This window comes from Cavia porcellus, unplaced genomic scaffold (genome assembly GCF_034190915.1).
Source record: "Cavia porcellus strain 051 isolate PalLab524CR breed Dunkin Hartley unplaced genomic scaffold, mCavPor4.1 scaffold_13, whole genome shotgun sequence".
Lineage (NCBI taxonomy): Eukaryota > Metazoa > Chordata > Mammalia > Rodentia > Caviidae > Cavia > Cavia porcellus.
The window spans coordinates 7368817-7385912 of NW_026947496.1; the positions used below are offsets into that span (position 1 = coordinate 7368817).

Below are 17096 nucleotides of genomic sequence, written 5' to 3' on the forward strand. Positions count from 1 at the left end.
GTCAAGTATAAGAGGTGTTAACATCTACTGCTGGGGCCGGGGATATAGCTCAGTGGTACAAGTACCTGCCTGGCAGGTGCAAGGTTGTGAGTTCAATCCCCAGTACTAACAAAACAAAAATAAAACAAAACAAACATTTACTCCAGGTACTGCATTGTGCAGTGTGTGTCCAGAACTGCTCTCCAGCTGAAACTTTGCACCCCACCTACCAACATCCCCCCCAGCCTCTCACCCCCAATCCCTAGCCACCACCCTGCCACACTGCCTCTAAGTGAGTACCAATGTTTGTCTTTTGTGTCTGGCTTACTTTACTTATCCAAATATTCTTTTTAAAGGTTGTCTACTATTGCATTGCACATATATGCCCGCTTTCTTTCCCGGCTTCCCACTGAAGGGGCCCTGCATATCTTGACTATTGTGGGTGACAAATGCTGCAGGGAACGCAAGAGTATATAGCGTCTCTGCCACACACAGGTCACTTTCTTTAGAGGTCCACGCAGCAGTCGACTGCTGGGTCACACCATAGCTCTGTCCTTAATTCAGGAGACTCCCCATCCTTTCCATCGCGGCTGGGCCTGCTGGCTTCCGACCAGCAGTGGGCCAGAGCTCCCTCTCCTGCCCCTCTGCCAGTGTCCTGGCCTGCGGGCGTCACCATCCTACCAGGTGGGAGGAGATGACCCAGGGTGGCTTGACATGCGTCTCTCTGATGATTCGCCGTGCTGAGCGTCTTTCCCGATATCCGTGGGTCATCCTCAACTCTTCTGCTAAGACGTGTCTTTTCAGGTCCTCTGCTTGTTTTCCAGCCAGACTATTTCTTTCCTCGGTATTGCACTCTCAGAGCTCCTTGAATGTTTTAACAATAATGAATATCATGTGTGTTTTGTATCTGAGGCTTTTTTGGCCTATCACATAATTTCAGTAAAATAAGGGTGCTGCAGTTGGATTGTAGGAGGAGGAAATAAAGGTTGAGACAGCACGGGGGAGAGCAAAGGCTCAAGGGCCAGCCCAGGCCCGGCCCCACAGGCCTCGAGCTGGGGCTTCTGAGAGAGATACCCGGAGGCTGTGTGGGCAGTGGGCACCGAGGGGCCTGTGTGGGCTCTTTAGGCAGGGAAAGCGGCATTCACTAAACCCGAATGAGCTGGAATTGCAGCACCAGGGCAGGGAAGGGACACCCTCCAGGCAGTGGGGACAGTATGCACAGTGGGCGGCACAAGCCCAGAGCACATCCAGGAGCTGCCACGAGGGAGAGGAAGTGGGCAGAGGGTGAGAGGCAGCTGGGCACGTGGACGCTGTCTGCAGCTGGACCATCGTGGGAGCCCAGGACAAGGGCTGGGCAGAGGGCTGCCGCTGGTCCTGAGAGACAAGTGACCATCTTGGAAGGGGACACAGCTGGTGACAGTGCTGGAGCCTGTGACTGTGGTCCCACAGAGTCAGAATGCTCCAAACCCATAAGACAGGGGGTCAGGGTGGAGCAGGGCAACAGGCTTGGAGGGGCAGGTGTGGGGTCACTGAACGGCATGGGGCATCTGGGCAACATTAGCGACAGACAGCAGTTTCTGACCAGCGGGAACACGCTGAGGAAGGCTTGCGTTGTTGCCTTCAGATGGAGGTGGCCCTCAGGTGCCTGGGTTTGAGCCACAGGGAGGGCCTCCAGTGAGGAGTCCAGGAGACCAGCAGGCATCATAGGTCTGCAGCAGCTTCCCACTCATGCAGGGGGATGGAGCTGGGCGCTGATGTGGGCGCATGGCAGCCTGCTGTGGCCCTCAGGAGGATAGTACAGTGCACAACGTTAAGCACACCGCAGATATAACTGTATAGACACGAGTGAGCCAGGGAGAATAGCACAGCTCCTGGGAAAGTGCTCCCTGGCTCAGGGAGAAGGGAGGCGAGCAGGCGTGACTAAAGCCAGGCATGGCGGCACAGCACCCAGGAAGCTGAGGCAGGAAGCTCACCATGAGGTGAGGCCACGCTGGGCTCCACAGTGATTTCAAGGCCAGAATGGGCTACCTGGTGATATCCTGTTTCAAAACAAAACAGACTCAAGTTATAGGCTGCAGGGGCAGCCTCATGGAAAGGGCTGTGCCGCCTAAAAACAAAAACAAAATGCAAGTGAGCCATCCGGGAAGGACAGAGCCTGGAGAGTGAGTGTGGCATCCCAAAAGCAAGGAAGCCAGTATCCAAGGACACAGCTTCCGGGGCCCTGCCCAGGGACAGGAGCAGTGACTGGGGCACATCCTTCACAACACTGACCACGAAGGGAGGAACCACAGTCCAGAAGCCAGTATCCAAGGACACAGCTTCCGGGGCCCTGCCCAGGGACAGGAGCAGCGACTGGGGCGCATCCTCCACAACACTGACCACGAAGGGAGGAACCACAGTCCAGAAGCCAGTATCCAAGGACACAGCTTCCGGGGCCCTGCCCAGGGACAGGAGCAGCGACTGGGGCGCATCCTCCACAACACTGACCAAGAAGGGAGGAACCACAGTCCAGAAGCCAGTATCCAAGGACACAGCTTCCGGGGCCCTGCCCAGGGACAGGAGCAGCGACTGGGGCGCATCCTTCACAATACTGACCACGAAGGGAGGAACCACAGTCCAGAAGCCAGTATCCAAGGACACAGCTTCCGGGGCCCTGCCCAGGGACAGGAGCAGCGACTGGGGCGCATCCTCCACAACACTGACCAAGAAGGGAGGAACCACAGTCCAGAAGCCAGTATCCAAGGACACAGCTTCCGGGGCCCTGCCCAGGGACAGGAGCAGCGACTGGGGCGCATCCTTCACAATACTGACCACGAAGGGAGGAACCACAGTCCAGAAGCCAGTATCCAAGGACACAGCTTCCGGGGCCCTGCCCAGGGACAGGAGCAGCGACTGGGGCGCATCCTTCACAATACTGACCACGAAGGGAGGAACCACAGTCCAGAAGCCAGTATCCAAGGACACAGCTTCCGGGGCCCTGCCCAGGGACAGGAGCAGCGACTGGGGCGCATCCTCCACAACACTGACCACGAAGGGAGGAACCACAGTCCAGAAGCCAGTATCCAAGGACACAGCTTCCGGGGCCCTGCCCAGGGACAGGAGCAGCGACTGGGGCGCATCCTCCACAACACTGACCACGAAGGGAGGAACCACAGTCCAGAAGCCAGTATCCAAGGACACAGCTTCCGGGGCCCTGCCCAGGGACAGGAGCAGCGACTGGGGCGCATCCTCCACAACACTGACCACGAAGGGAGGAACCACAGTCCAGAAGCCAGTATCCAAGGACACAGCTTCCGGGGCCCTGCCCAGGGACAGGAGCAGTGACTGGGGCGCATCCTCCACAACACTGACCACGAAGGGAGGAACCACAGTCCAGAAGCCAGTATCCAAGGACACAGCTTCCGGGGCCCTGCCCAGGGACAGGAGCAGCGACTGGGGCGCATCCTCCACAACACTGACCACGAAGGGAGGAACCACAGTCCAGAAGCCAGTATCCAAGGACACAGCTTCCAGGGCCCTGCCCAGGGACAGGAGCAGCGACTGGGGCGCATCCTCCACAACACTGACCACGAAGGGAGGAACCACAGTCCAGAAGCCAGTATCCAAGGACACAGCTTCCGGGGCCCTGCCCAGGGACAGGAGCAGCGACTGGGGCGCATCCTCCACAACACTGACCACGAAGGGAGGAACCACAGTCCAGAAGCCAGTATCCAAGGACACAGCTTCCAGGGCCCTGCCCAGGGACAGGAGCAGTGACTGGGGCACATCCTTCACAACACTGACCACGAAGGGAGGAACCACAGTCCAGAAGCCAGTATCCAAGGACACAGCTTCCAGGGCCCTGCCCAGGGACAGGAGCAGCGACTGGGGCGCATCCTCCACAACACTGACCACGAAGGGAGGAACCACAGTCCAGAAGCCAGTATCCAAGGACACAGCTTCCGGGGCCCTGCCCAGGGACAGGAGCAGCGACTGGGGCGCATCCTCCACAACACTGACCACGAAGGGAGGAACCACAGTCCAGAAGCCAGTATCCAAGGACACAGCTTCCGGGGCCCTGCCCAGGGACAGGAGCAGCGACTGGGGCGCATCCTCCACAACACTGACCACGAAGGGAGGAACCACAGTCCAGAAGCCAGTATCCAAGGACACAGCTTCCGGGGCCCTGCCCAGGGACAGGAGCAGTGACTGGGGCACATCCTTCACAACACTGACCACGAAGGGAGGAACCACAGTCCAGAAGCCAGTATCCAAGGACACAGCTTCCAGGGCCCTGCCCAGGGACAGGAGCAGCGACTGGGGCGCATCCTCCACAACACTGACCACGAAGGGAGGAACCACAGTCCAGAAGCCAGTATCCAAGGACACAGCTTCCGGGTCCCTGCCCAGGGACAGGAGCAGCGACTGGGGCGCATCCTCCACAACACTGACCACGAAGGGAGGAACCACAGTCCAGAAGCCAGTATCCAAGGACACAGCTTCCGGGGCCCTGCCCAGGGACAGGAGCAGTGACTGGGGCACATCCTTCACAACACTGACCACGAAGGGAGGAACCACAGTCCAGAAGCCAGTATCCAAGGACACAGCTTCCGGGGCCCTGCCCAGGGACAGGAGCAGTGACTGGGGCACATCCTTCACAACACTGACCACGAAGGGAGGAACCACAGTCCAGAAGCCAGTATCCAAGGACACAGCTTCCGGGGCCCTGCCCAGGGACAGGAGCAGCGACTGGGGCGCATCCTCCACAACACTGACCACGAAGGGAGGAACCACAGTCCAGAAGCCAGTATCCAAGGACACAGCTTCCAGGGCCCTGCCCAGGGACAGGAGCAGCGACTGGGGCGCATCCTCCACAACACTGACCACGAAGGGAGGAACCACAGTCCAGAAGCCAGTATCCAAGGACACAGCTTCCAGGGCCCTGCCCAGGGACAGGAGCAGCGACTGGGGCGCATCCTCCACAACACTGACCACGAAGGGAGGAACCACAGTCCAGAAGCCAGTATCCAAGGACACAGCTTCCAGGGCCCTGCCCAGGGACAGGAGCAGTGACTGGGGCACATCCTTCACAACACTGACCACGAAGGGAGGAACCACAGTCCAGAAGCCAGTATCCAAGGACACAGCTTCCAGGGCCCTGCCCAGGGACAGGAGCAGCGACTGGGGCGCATCCTCCACAACACTGACCACGAAGGGAGGAACCACAGTCCAGAAGCCAGTATCCAAGGACACAGCTTCCGGGGCCCTGCCCAGGGACAGGAGCAGCGACTGGGGCGCATCCTCCACAACACTGACCACGAAGGGAGGAACCACAGTCCAGAAGCCAGTATCCAAGGACACAGCTTCCGGGGCCCTGCCCAGGGACAGGAGCAGCGACTGGGGCGCATCCTCCACAACACTGACCACGAAGGGAGGAACCACAGTCCAGAAGCCAGTATCCAAGGACACAGCTTCCAGGGCCCTGCCCAGGGACAGGAGCAGCGACTGGGGCGCATCCTCCACAACACTGACCACGAAGGGAGGAACCACAGTCCAGAAGCCAGTATCCAAGGACACAGCTTCCGGGGCCCTGCCCAGGGACAGGAGCAGTGACTGGGGCGCATCCTCCACAACACTGACCACGAAGGGAGGAACCACAGTCCAGAAGCCAGTATCCAAGGACACAGCTTCCAGGGCCCTGCCCAGGGACAGGAGCAGTGACTGGGGCGCATCCTCCACAACACTGACCACGAAGGGAGGAACCACAGTCCAGAAGAGCAGGAAATGACACAGGGTGCAAGGAAGGTCACCCTTCCCTTGTGACAGAACAGCCCTGAGCATCCACAAGGTTCCTAGAGTGCACTGGGGAGATCTCGGACTGCAGACCCTGGAAAGGGTGCGAGCCGGATGGGGCTGGGCTCTCTGAGGTGGGAGTGGAGTGCACGGCAGACACTGATGCTCTGCCCTAGTGCCTCGTTTCAAACTGAGCTAAGGGGCAGGCAGGCGAGGCTGCCGGCCAGGGCTCTCAGTGCACTGACAGGACTGAGCACCAGTCAGGCTGCCATAGCCACAAGCCATGGCAGACCACATGCAGGGAGCAGCGCAGAGAGGAGAACTCATGTTGATTCCTCGCTGAAGTTCCGGCAGAAACTGTCCTGGTCACAGCAGAGTCTGGGGCCAAAGTGTCCTGGATTAGGGCCCAACTGTGCACTCAGCAGCTCTGTGATCTCACTCCAGGTGCTGGGTCAGTTCTCCCACCTACAGAGGAGCTACTTGGGGCTCAAAGGCTTTGTGGGGGCCTGAGGTTAAACTAGAATATATATGTGCAATTACACGCACGTTTGACATAAAACCGCTCTGTGTGAATATTATCTGTGTGTTCCCCACCTATACCGAGTGCAGGGAGTGGGAAGTCCGCAAATGGCAGAGTTCGCAGCAGTAACATTGCACCTTTCATGATGAAATCAATCCTCAACAAATCAACTTATAATTACACAAATTATACAATTTACCATGAGGTAGACGCAGGGGAAAGAGCGCTTCAGTACTTTTAATTAAATTACCTGGAATTTGATCTGCAGGATTATATTATTTATGTTGCAAATCAAAGTCATGTAGGTCTTTGCCAACATGCATATCGTATCACTCATGCCAAGAAATATAAAACTCCAGTGTGACTGATTGTGCAATTAACTTATTTGGTCATTAAGGAAAAACTACCCCACATATTTAGGAACTATAGCAGAAACCCTACGCTGCACATGGATGAGACATGTTGAGTGCCCTGTAGGAATTTTTATGTGTTAAGTCAAGAAAATATATTGCAGAAACATTGTTGCAAGGAGATTAACCAAAAAAAGTTTGTTTTTTCTTATTTCCTTCTCTAGCAGAGCTAAACAAATGGCAAGCCAAATGCTTCTGTTCTATTCTTTCTTCAGTTCGGGATTCACTATCCTCTATGTTCCTTTGTCAAAACAGAAAAAAGCCCCATTGGTTCTGAGGGCAGGCATGCCCTTAGCAACCCCACTTGAAACCTGTGTTCCTCCCTCTCCAATTCAAGCCCTTAATTTTTCATTTTTCTCTCAATGTTCTTACCATCTTCCCCTCCACTCTTTGAGGTTGCCAAAGATCAGCCAAGTATTTTCCTGCCTGGAAATAGACAGTGTTCTTGATCTGAGAAGAAAAGAGAAGAGAAGAGAAAAGATGGGAAGAGAAGGGGAGGGGAGGGGAAGGGAGGGAAGGAGGGAGGGGAGGGAAAGGGGAAAGCTGCCTGGGCTTCTCACGAAGTCCCTTCATCCTATTTCCAAGGGCCACAGAGCCTCACTGGCCATGCACTGCCAGACCTGAGAGACTGAGATACCCGGCAAACAAGATCGGCTTGCATCGCATCCCTACCTCACTCTGTACATCAAACAGATGCCTAAGATAGGGAGCACATGTTCCTAGCAAACCCAGAAGAGTGTTCTAGAAGAGCACGCAGGTGAGTTTCAGGGCTTCTCTGCACAGGCCAAGCTCCCGGCAGCATGGCACAGACCCTTAATGCTACCAGAGGGCAGTAGACAAGTTTGAATCTGCAAATGCTGCTAACGTTTGTTCCATTAACAAATAGGCAAAGAGCAGGTGTTTGTGGCCTGTTGGCAAGTAAAGACTAATGACAAATCAAAGATTTTATACATCAGTCCCTCACAATACTAAGAAAGTCAATAGAAATGGGCCGTGGGCAAGATCACAGTTTCAGTAAGTAAATAAGAAATAAATGTTGGTGGCAAATAGGCCATAAACATGTATAAGGATCAATTTTTCATAATTAAAATGCAAAGCAAAACAGTAATGACTCGCCATTTGTTGCTTTTGGGGAAAGATTTAAAAGTCTGATTGGACCTGGCGTCAGCAAGGGCTTGAGGAAATAGGAGTTCATATAATGTTAATGGGGTTGTAAACTGGTACAACCTTTCTGCAGGGCAATTTGGCAATATCTATTAAAATGTGAAATGCATGCACCCTTTGACCCCGCAATTCCACGGCTAAGAATTTCTCCCACCTGTGCAAAGAGAACACGTGTAGTGCTGGGGTGTACAGTGCAGCATTGTTTGTAATTCCTCTCAAACTAGAAAAGAATTCACATCCACTTTAGAAACAGGTTAAAATAATTAAAATATAACCATACAGTGCATGGCTAAGTAAGTGTGATGCAGAGTAGATCTTTGTGTGGCATAGAGAAGTGTCTGATACATGGGGCAAGCCATTTGCAAGGCAGTACTGGGAGTGTGACAGCATTCACATCACAGAGAGAGAGAGAGAGAGAGAGAGAGAGAGAGAGAGAGACGGAGACCACAGAGAAAGGAGTTAGAAAGAGAGAAATGTTTGCATGAAGGAAATTTTCAGAAAGGCTTAAAATAATTACTGGTAGGGTTAGTGGGGCCTTGGGTGGAGGAATATATTTTCTCTTTTCCCTTTTATTCTGTTCAGGAGAGAGAGAGAGAGAGAAAGAAAGTGTGTGTGTGTGTGTGTGTGTGTGTGTGTGTGTGTGTGTGTTTGTGTTGGGGGGGTCACTGTTGTTCCAGAGTGTTTTGTTTTGTGAAGTTTTGGTTTTTGGCTTGGGTGTTTTGCTTTTTGTTTGGTCTGGCACTGGAACTTGAACCCAGGGCCTTCATGCTGAGCTACGCTTCCGGCCGCCCCTGCTTTCAATCTTTCCTTTGAGGCAGGGCCTTGCTAAGTCTCTGAATTAGTTGCCCAGGCTGGGCCTGAGCTGCTCCTGCCTCTGCCTGCCAGCGTGCTGGGCTCACAGGCGTAGGCCATCCAAGCCCACGGGAAGGAGTTGTAACATGAATGCATATAATTTTACAATTTGAACAGACATAGTTTATTGAAAAGGCAAGAAAAAAAGGCAAAAAGAAAAAGAAAAAGAATGGGGGAGGGAAGGAGAAAGAAAAGGGAGAAGCAATTCTGGCTCATCCCTGGGAGAAAACGTGCCTTTCCTGCGGGAAGAGAAAGAGACCCCAGCACATTTAAAACCGCAGCAGTTTTGCTGAACTTCCCCAACCCTGATCTGCTCCATCTTTTAGAAGGAAAAAAAGCAGCGCATGGCTGACATTGTCCGTGCTTTTCCTTTGTCTCCACGAAGCACCCTGGCATATAAAGTGCAGGCTGGGCCCAGCTCGACCACAGGAAGCCAGACTGCGTTTCCTCCTGGGATACACAAACGTGGATGTTTTTGTCTCTGCACTCAGATCCCACAGCGATAGGCGCCACCAGAGCGCAGGCAGACCCGCCTGCCTCTGCAGCGGGAGACAGACGCGCAGAGGTCAAGAGGCTGACTTTCCAGAGGCCACAGCGGGGACACAGGCGATGGCCAGCTGGGGCCCATCAGAAGTCAGGCTTTGTCGCTCGTGTGTGCGTGCAGGCTCCAGGCTGATTAGATTTTCCTTTCCTCCAAGGCTGTGGGAGCTTACCAGAATCGACATGAAATTGCGTGTTAAAGTTAAAATCATCCTTGAGGTCTATTTTATAAAATAGTGGGTTATGGTCAGGGCTTTGATTTTCCTCGAGAAGAACTGGTTTTTAAAACTTGAGATTTTAGGCTGAGGATGGCGCTCAATGGTACAGCACTTGCCTAGCTTCCACAAGCGCCCATCTCCTTCCCCAACACAACAACAACAAAGTAAAACAGAAAAATAGACAATCTAAAGAGACTTCCAAGTAACCAAAGCATTGGAGGAAAGCTCAGACCTCCCAGAGGGCCGTATTTAAAGGACAAAGTCCTCAAGGAAAGCTCTGCAGAACCCCACGCTGTCCCTCTAACCCTGCCTGGCCTGGCCCAGGGCCTCACCAGGCACTGAACACCATGACCACTACTAAAGCTTACAAAATATTCTGCTGCCACTCCGCAGTTTAAATATTAACAGGCACGCAAAGCCGCTGCAAGAGGAGCTCGGAGCCGGTAATGAGCCTGCAGCAAGCCTCGGCTGGATTCTGTAATTATGTCTTACGCAATGCAAGGCCCCAGTCACAGCTTTCTGAAGATTACACACTTCCAGCCCCCGTGCCACAGTTGCATAAGTCTTTTCATAGCACAACCATTAGTCAGTAAGAAGCCGAACAAAGGGCCGTTCGGACCAAGGTGGCACCCTGACCTGGCATGGTTTTGCTTTGGGGACTGAGAAGACGCGAACATTCCACCCTGTGTGGAAGTTAGGAAGCAGCAGCGGAGGTCCGGAGGGGAGGACAGAGGGGCAGGGAAAGGAGCAGAAGGCAGATCGCATGGGGTTTGTTGCTGTGCTTCTGCAGTGGCTCTTCGCCTTGTCCTTTAGGCTGCCAGGAGGCCAGCGTCCTCCTCAGGAACCTCACTGCCTTGGCCAGTAGAAGGAAGGAGAAGGCTCCTCCTCCAAGGCCCTGAGCTTCCCAGCAGCTCACCCAGTCCCTGCTTTTCCCCTTGAGCAAAATCCTCACCCCAGAAGCCACAAATCGATTCCCTCCTGCCCACAGCTGTGGATCCAGGGTTCCAAACCATCACCAACCTGGCCACTTTTACTGAAATTCAAACCTAGATCCCAAAATGCAGAAGCAGAGGATGAGAACCAAGTTTGGAACCAAGTGTCTCAGAGGACCACCGCATGCACAGACAGGGAAACCGAAGCCACAGACACCAGGGCGGGCGTTTTCTGCAAATGCACCGGGGACCTCACAGAGACACCCAGCTTCCTGGGTGCCCAGCTCCCTGCTACTCCCTGCAGACAAAACCTTTGTCTGCCCAGTGAGTCAGCAGCCCCTGCCTGCAGCCTGGGCCCTACCTGTTGGCCCTGCCCCTGCAAGCCACCCAGGAGATCACCGTGGCAACACTGCAGCCTGCAGGTGAGTGGGAATAGCACAGCCACACCTGCAACAGCCACCCGCAGGCAGGCAGGGGGCAGGCTCAGGGCCTAGCTCTGGGAGCCCCCGCAGGTCAGGCTCAAGGATGCTATGTCAGGAGGGCATGACAGGAGAGCCTCGGGTGTCAGGAGGCTGAGACTTCACCTGTGCTTTCTAGAGGGAACCTGTGAGGACGGAAAGGATGCCCTGGGTCACCTGTCCTCCTGCCCATAGAAGCTGCTGCTTCTCAGGCACGGTCCCAGGGCCAGCAGAAGCTACTCCACACTGACAGGGAAAAGCAGCCTCCACATTAAAGCTGTTTCCACGCATGAGTGTGGTCAACATCAGGAGGCTGCTGCAGACACCAGCATCCAGGTTTTAGCATGGCTGAAGATATCTTTAAGAACACTGTCAAGCCGGGCATGGTGGTGCACACCTGTAATCCTGGCACTCAGAAGGCTGAAGCAAGAGAATGCCTGTGAGTTCAAGGCCAGCCTGGGCTGCACAGGGACATTCTGTCTCATAAACAGAGAGACTCAGTGGGTTCATCAGCTGAACCCCAAGAGTGCCAGTTAACAGACCAACCTGGAGGAAGGGCTCTAGTGGCAGATCTAACAATTCTTGTTGCCCCACTTTTTGCAATCCATTGGATAGGAATATCAGGTCTCCGCTTAAGTGTCACTATTTCCCGTGAGCCTTCAGGAGCTAGCCTATCTAACATGGCAAAGATTCTCCTGCTATAGGACGCCCCTCCCTGCTCCACCTTCCTCCTGGGCACCAGCGTTACCAAACAATGCTGCACATGTCACCTATCGGTCTTGGTTTAGTGTCCTCATCACCACCAGGAGGACAGGGATTTCCTGCCGTTTTTCTCACTACCTATCCTCAATGAGCCCTGCACAATACACAGTCCCTGAATATGTACGAGAACGGAGATGGCAGCCCCATCACCTGAGAGGATACCAAGGCCAAAAGGGCAGGAAAACATTAGATGACCATGCCCACAAGCAGAATTACGCTGCTAGGTGACTGCAACAGGCTGAAGGCAGCACAACAGAACATAACAGGTTCCATAAATCAATCCCACACTCAAATTCCAGGAGAACAATTGCACAAGAGCAAGATGGGTATGCTAACAGGATCAACAACAGCACACGTGCGGCAGTGTCAGGGGCCCTGCTGACTGCCAGCTCAGCCAGAGTCAGACGAAACCAGCTGTCACAGGCATGAGGCTTGGGATCATCGCTAATTAAAAATAATCACAGGTTTCAGTATTCATGTGCACTGTGTGCATCCTTTTCCTAAATTCACTGCTTGGGCCAGGGATATAGCTCAGCGGCACAAGCCCCTGCCTGGCAGGCGTGAGGTCCTGGGTTTGATTCCCAATACCAATAAATAAGTAAACAAATTCACCTCTTTCAACACCTGCGTGACAAATATAATGATAAACTACATATCAAATAAAATTTACCATTTTATCCATTTTTAGAGTATAATTCAGTAATATTCAGTACATACACCATCTTGACCATCCATCTCCAGAACTTATATAGATTTTAGTAGAGGTTTCAAACTACTTGAGTGACTAAATTTCTAAAACACTTTAAGTAGAACTGGATCTTTCTTATTTGCTCTTAAAGACACATCTTCCATTTGTAGAGTTATTCATTTAATGTCTATTGAGTGTTCATTTCAATCAAGGCATAGTTTTAGGCGCTGAGAGTTACACTGATATCATAAAAGATGCAACGTTTATGCCCAAGAGGGTAGACCAGCATCAATTACTCATTTTTGTTTTGTTTTTGTTTTCCAGCTTTATTGAGTGAGGTAGAAAAGTACATTAAAATGGTGTAGACACAGTGGAACACAGTAGGAAGGTTGCTCAAAAATTTTTAAATAGAACTAACTGTATGACTGAGAAATCCCATTTCCAGGTATCTATCCACCAAGTGAAGTTAGTGTGTCCAAGAGATACCTACTGTCCCAGGATAACCGCAGACCTTTCACAATAACCCAGGCGCACACGCAGCCGCAGTGTCCACCAAATGACACACAGAGAGGAAACCTGTTACAGTATGCCCTGGAAGACTCTTCAGCCTTGGGAAACAAGGGAATCCTGGTATTCACTGCAGTGGGGAAGAGGCTGTTAGATACAGTGTTAGGTGAAGGAAGTCACACAATGCACTGCATGACCCCACTTCCTTGTGAGACTTAACAAAGTCAAACTCACAGAAACAGCAGGATAATGATTAAAAGGGGCCGCTGCGGGGCCCAGGAAATGGAGAGATGTTGGGTGAAGCACACACACTTATGAATAAAATCTGGAATCTAAGGTACAGCATGAAGACTATAATTAATAATCTTATGTCCTGGGAAATTTGTTGGCAGTTGATTTTAAGTTCTTACCACACACACATGCACACATATGCACACACATATGGGATTACGTGGGGGACAGATGCCTGAGTTGACCTGATTTGGGTTATCATTTCCCAGTTGCCACATATATGTGAAAGCATCTGTGAGTATTAAATATGTGCACCTTCAAAAGAAGCTGTCTTAGAGAAAGGAGTTTTACCCCACCTGCCTTCCCCACCTACACACTTCACCCCACTTTGCATATACAGGCACCTTCTTTTTCTAGAAGCTGGGGGCTTGCTGTGTCTAGCAGTGTTAGGTCCACACCCAAGGATGCCCAAGGATACACTTTTTCCAGGATCCTCTTGACCAACCCAGCAGCGTCTGTGGCTGAGCTGGTGCCCAAGGCAGCTGACTTTGCCCAGCCTCACGCTGCAATGGTGAGGATTCTGGTAGGGGTAGACTGGGTGCTCTTCCTTGGTCACTCAGCCTCAGTCAGGATGCCCGTTCCTTTCTGTGCTGCAGATGATACTCGGCTCATGAGCCCTAATCTATTGGAGTTTGAGGAATAAAAGCCAGCGTGAATGAGGCCGATGCCCTTGAGCTGTGCCAGCAGAGTTTGGGTGGCTTCTGTGCGGCCTTGCAGACATGGCCAGCAAGAGGTGGTCCCCTGTGCCCAGCTGGCTGCAGCGCTCAGAGGACACGCTAGTCTTGTGGAACTTCCTTCTGCATAGTCGCTGCATCCTCACACTTGCTCGGCAGTCTGTCCTGTCACTTCCCACCCTTCCACAGCTTCAAGACCTATTTTTAAGTGGAGCAAGCAGGATGCAGAACAATGTGTCTGCTGGTGTTGTTCACAGGGAGACAGAAGGACCTTACAGTGTGGGGTGGGCAGGCAGGAAGCAGCCCCAGAACGCACACAGGGGCTGCGTCAACTCCAGCGACATAGTGTGGGGCCGGCGGTGGCAAGCGACACTTTGTTTAGAATTTGGCACAGTGTACAGGCATTACCTAATCAAAAACTCAAACTTAGATTACAAATAAGTAAAAATATTTTCTGCCTTACCTACACACAGTTTTACACTTTTTAAAACCCATACGCAGTGCCAGGAGTAAACAGTGGTCACCTGGCTTCTCTGCAGCGGCCCAGGCTCTCGCACCTATGGAATAGTCAAATCTGAGTGCCATGCTTTCCAAAGATGATATTCAGTGTTTGTGTAACAAAGACACTTCCTGGGCTGTCTTTCTTCTTCAAAACAGAAAGCAGATCAAAGGGAGCCCTGGTCTCCAGGATGGAATTATTTCCTTGCACTCTGTTCGTGTGTCTCCAAGCCTTCCCATCTGCAGGCATCCAGAGCTGTGTGCTTCATGGCACCATCTTTTCTGATACTAAGAGAGGACCCTGTGCCAGGGAGGCAGGCTAGTCAAAAAGAAAGTTCCAAGTACCACAGCAAAAAGCAAAACTGTCTGCTAGCAATGAATGTTGTGTATCATGTTAAACATTAAAACTGCAATCATAATCAGAGAGTTTCTAGTTCCCAGTCTGGCATGGTGAGAGACTCAGAGCGCATGGCTTGTGTCCTCACAAGGAAAAAGCTGAACAAACTGAAAATCAATCGCTCTGCTCTTCCTCATTCCGTGGAAGGAATGCCAAGTGGCACAGCCACTGTGGAAGATAGCATGGCAGTTTCTTTACAGTTAAACACACACTCACCATGTGATCCAGCCGTTGTGCCTCTTTGCCTGAGTAAGTTAAAAATTCATGAAATGTGACTGAAATTATAGTGAGTGTTTAAACGCTTAAAAAAAAACATACTACAGTAGGAGCATAGTGTCATCAATTCCCCTCAAATCACTGTCTCTGTTTTTGTTGTCGTTGAGTTTTGTTTTGCTTTGGTTTGGTATTGGTAGCAGGGATTGAACTCCTCCTTTGAACACACCCCACCCTTTTGCCACCTTCTGAAGCAGCTCTGAGGTCCTGTTTCATGAGTGTCTTGCTGTGCTGTCCTGGTGACCTCGACAGACTGAGCCGATTCCAAACACTGAACTGTCACATCCTCTTGACTTGGGGAAGAGCCAGGTGCTGCAGTGAGAGGTCCGGTGGGTGAGGCAGAGAAGGACATCCTGGAAGGTTTTTATGAGGCCATCTTTCTTTTAAATGACACTCAGTTGTAGCAATAGCCACATTTTTAAACATACTTTAGAAACACATGAAAGAGGACTTCCACAGCTGCTCCACAAAGTGGCAAGGACGATGCCTGAATCCCACGCGGCGGAAGTATGGGACGCTTTCTGATGGCGACTGATAATAACATGTCTTTTATTGTAATGATCTTTTTATTTACACATTTACTAAAGTTTTCTATCATCCCTTGTATGTCCACATAAAAACCTGCATATGAATATTCACAGCAGTTTTAAGCAAAGTTGCCAAAATTTGCTAAGGACCAAGATGTCCTTCAATAGACAGATAAGCAAACACTGGTAACTCTATACCACCGAATGTTATTCAGCAGTGAAAAGAAATGAGTTATCAAGCCATGAAGACAATTAATGAAACCTGAACTTCATATTTGTAAATGAAAGAAGCCAGGGCTGGGGATTTAGCTCAGCGGCATAAGCACCTGCCTTGTAAGCAGGCAGTCATTAGTTAGATCCCTGGTACCAATAAAAAGGAAAAAGACAAAAAAAAAAAAAAAGAAAGAAAGAAAGAAGCCAATCTGAAAAGGCTACACAGTGTGTCATTCCAACTCCACGACATTCTTAAAAAGGCAAAGCTAGAGACAGAAAAGGCGCGGCTGCTCCTGAGTTAGCAGGGAGAAAGGCAAGCAAGCGGGAGGGACTTCTCCAACAGTGAATCTACGCTGCCCGATCATGGTGGGTAAAGTCACTCTGCATGTGTCAACACAGACAGTGCTCAGCACCCAGGGCACATTAAGATACCTTGGACAATAGTGACGATATGTCAGTGCAGCTCATCCGGGCAACAAGTGTGGCCCACTAATGCCAGATGTCACTGGCAGATGGGATGGTGGCGGGGGGGGGGGTAAAGGAGACTTGGAAACACTCTTCATTATTTTACTTAGTATACTTTCCACTTAATTGTTCTATATATCCAATTTTCTATATATCCAAAACTGTCCAAGAAATGCTCTCTTAGAAATAATGAGTGCTCTAAAAGTTGAAAATACAATCACCATGTGATCCGGATTTCCACCTTTGACCGTAGACTACAAGAACTGAAAGCAGAGCCTAAGAGACATTTGCTCAACCCAGTTCAGGGCAGCACACAGATGTGGCCTCCTGAAGCGTCCACCAAGCGACGGATGGACAGGGAGAGCAGATGTGCACCTGTGTGTGAGTACATCCGGCCTGCCAAAGGGAGACGAGAGCACGCTCTCACGTGGATGTGCTCTGAGGACGTCATGCTAAGGAGACCAACCAGGGGCGAAAGGGCAGCTGCACGATCCCGCTTCCACGAGCTACAGAGCAGTCAAGTTCATACAAAGGAAGGCAGAATCGTGGGTGCCAGGGGCCGGGGAGGAGAATGAGATCCCTGTGCAGTGAGCGCGGTGCTCTGCGGGCAGAGCTCTGCGGGCAGCGATGCTGTGAAGTGAGTGCCCTGAGCACCACTAAGCTGCGAAACAGCTAAAATGGTAACTTTTATGGTTTGTGCATTTTACCGTGTTTAACAATTTTGAAAATAAGAGGCTAAGTAGATACTTGGCATAAATTTGTATCTGCACAAATTATTATGGAAAGAAAACCCCAGAACCGGCAATGTAGTTTCTATGGGCAGGACAGCTGGGGACCGCACGGGAGAGGTTTAGGTGTGTCTTGGACTCCTGGCATCCTGACCTATGCACGTCTCCATCTCCCAGTACATGTGACAGATGGGAGCCAAGCTTGCCAGTGGCTTTCTCCAGACAGAA

General features: G+C 51.6%; 1 long non-coding RNA gene across 1 annotated transcript in view; it reads right to left on the reverse strand.

Annotated features, from left to right (window-relative positions):
• Window positions 1-247: 247 nt before the first annotated feature.
• Window positions 248-17096, reverse strand: part of LOC134478456 (uncharacterized) — a 34927-nt gene continuing 18078 nt past the window's right edge. Inside the window, exon 4 of the long non-coding RNA XR_010051075.1 lies at window positions 248-2018. This is a non-coding gene — a long non-coding RNA (uncharacterized LOC134478456). The remainder of the gene's footprint in view (window positions 2019-17096) is intronic.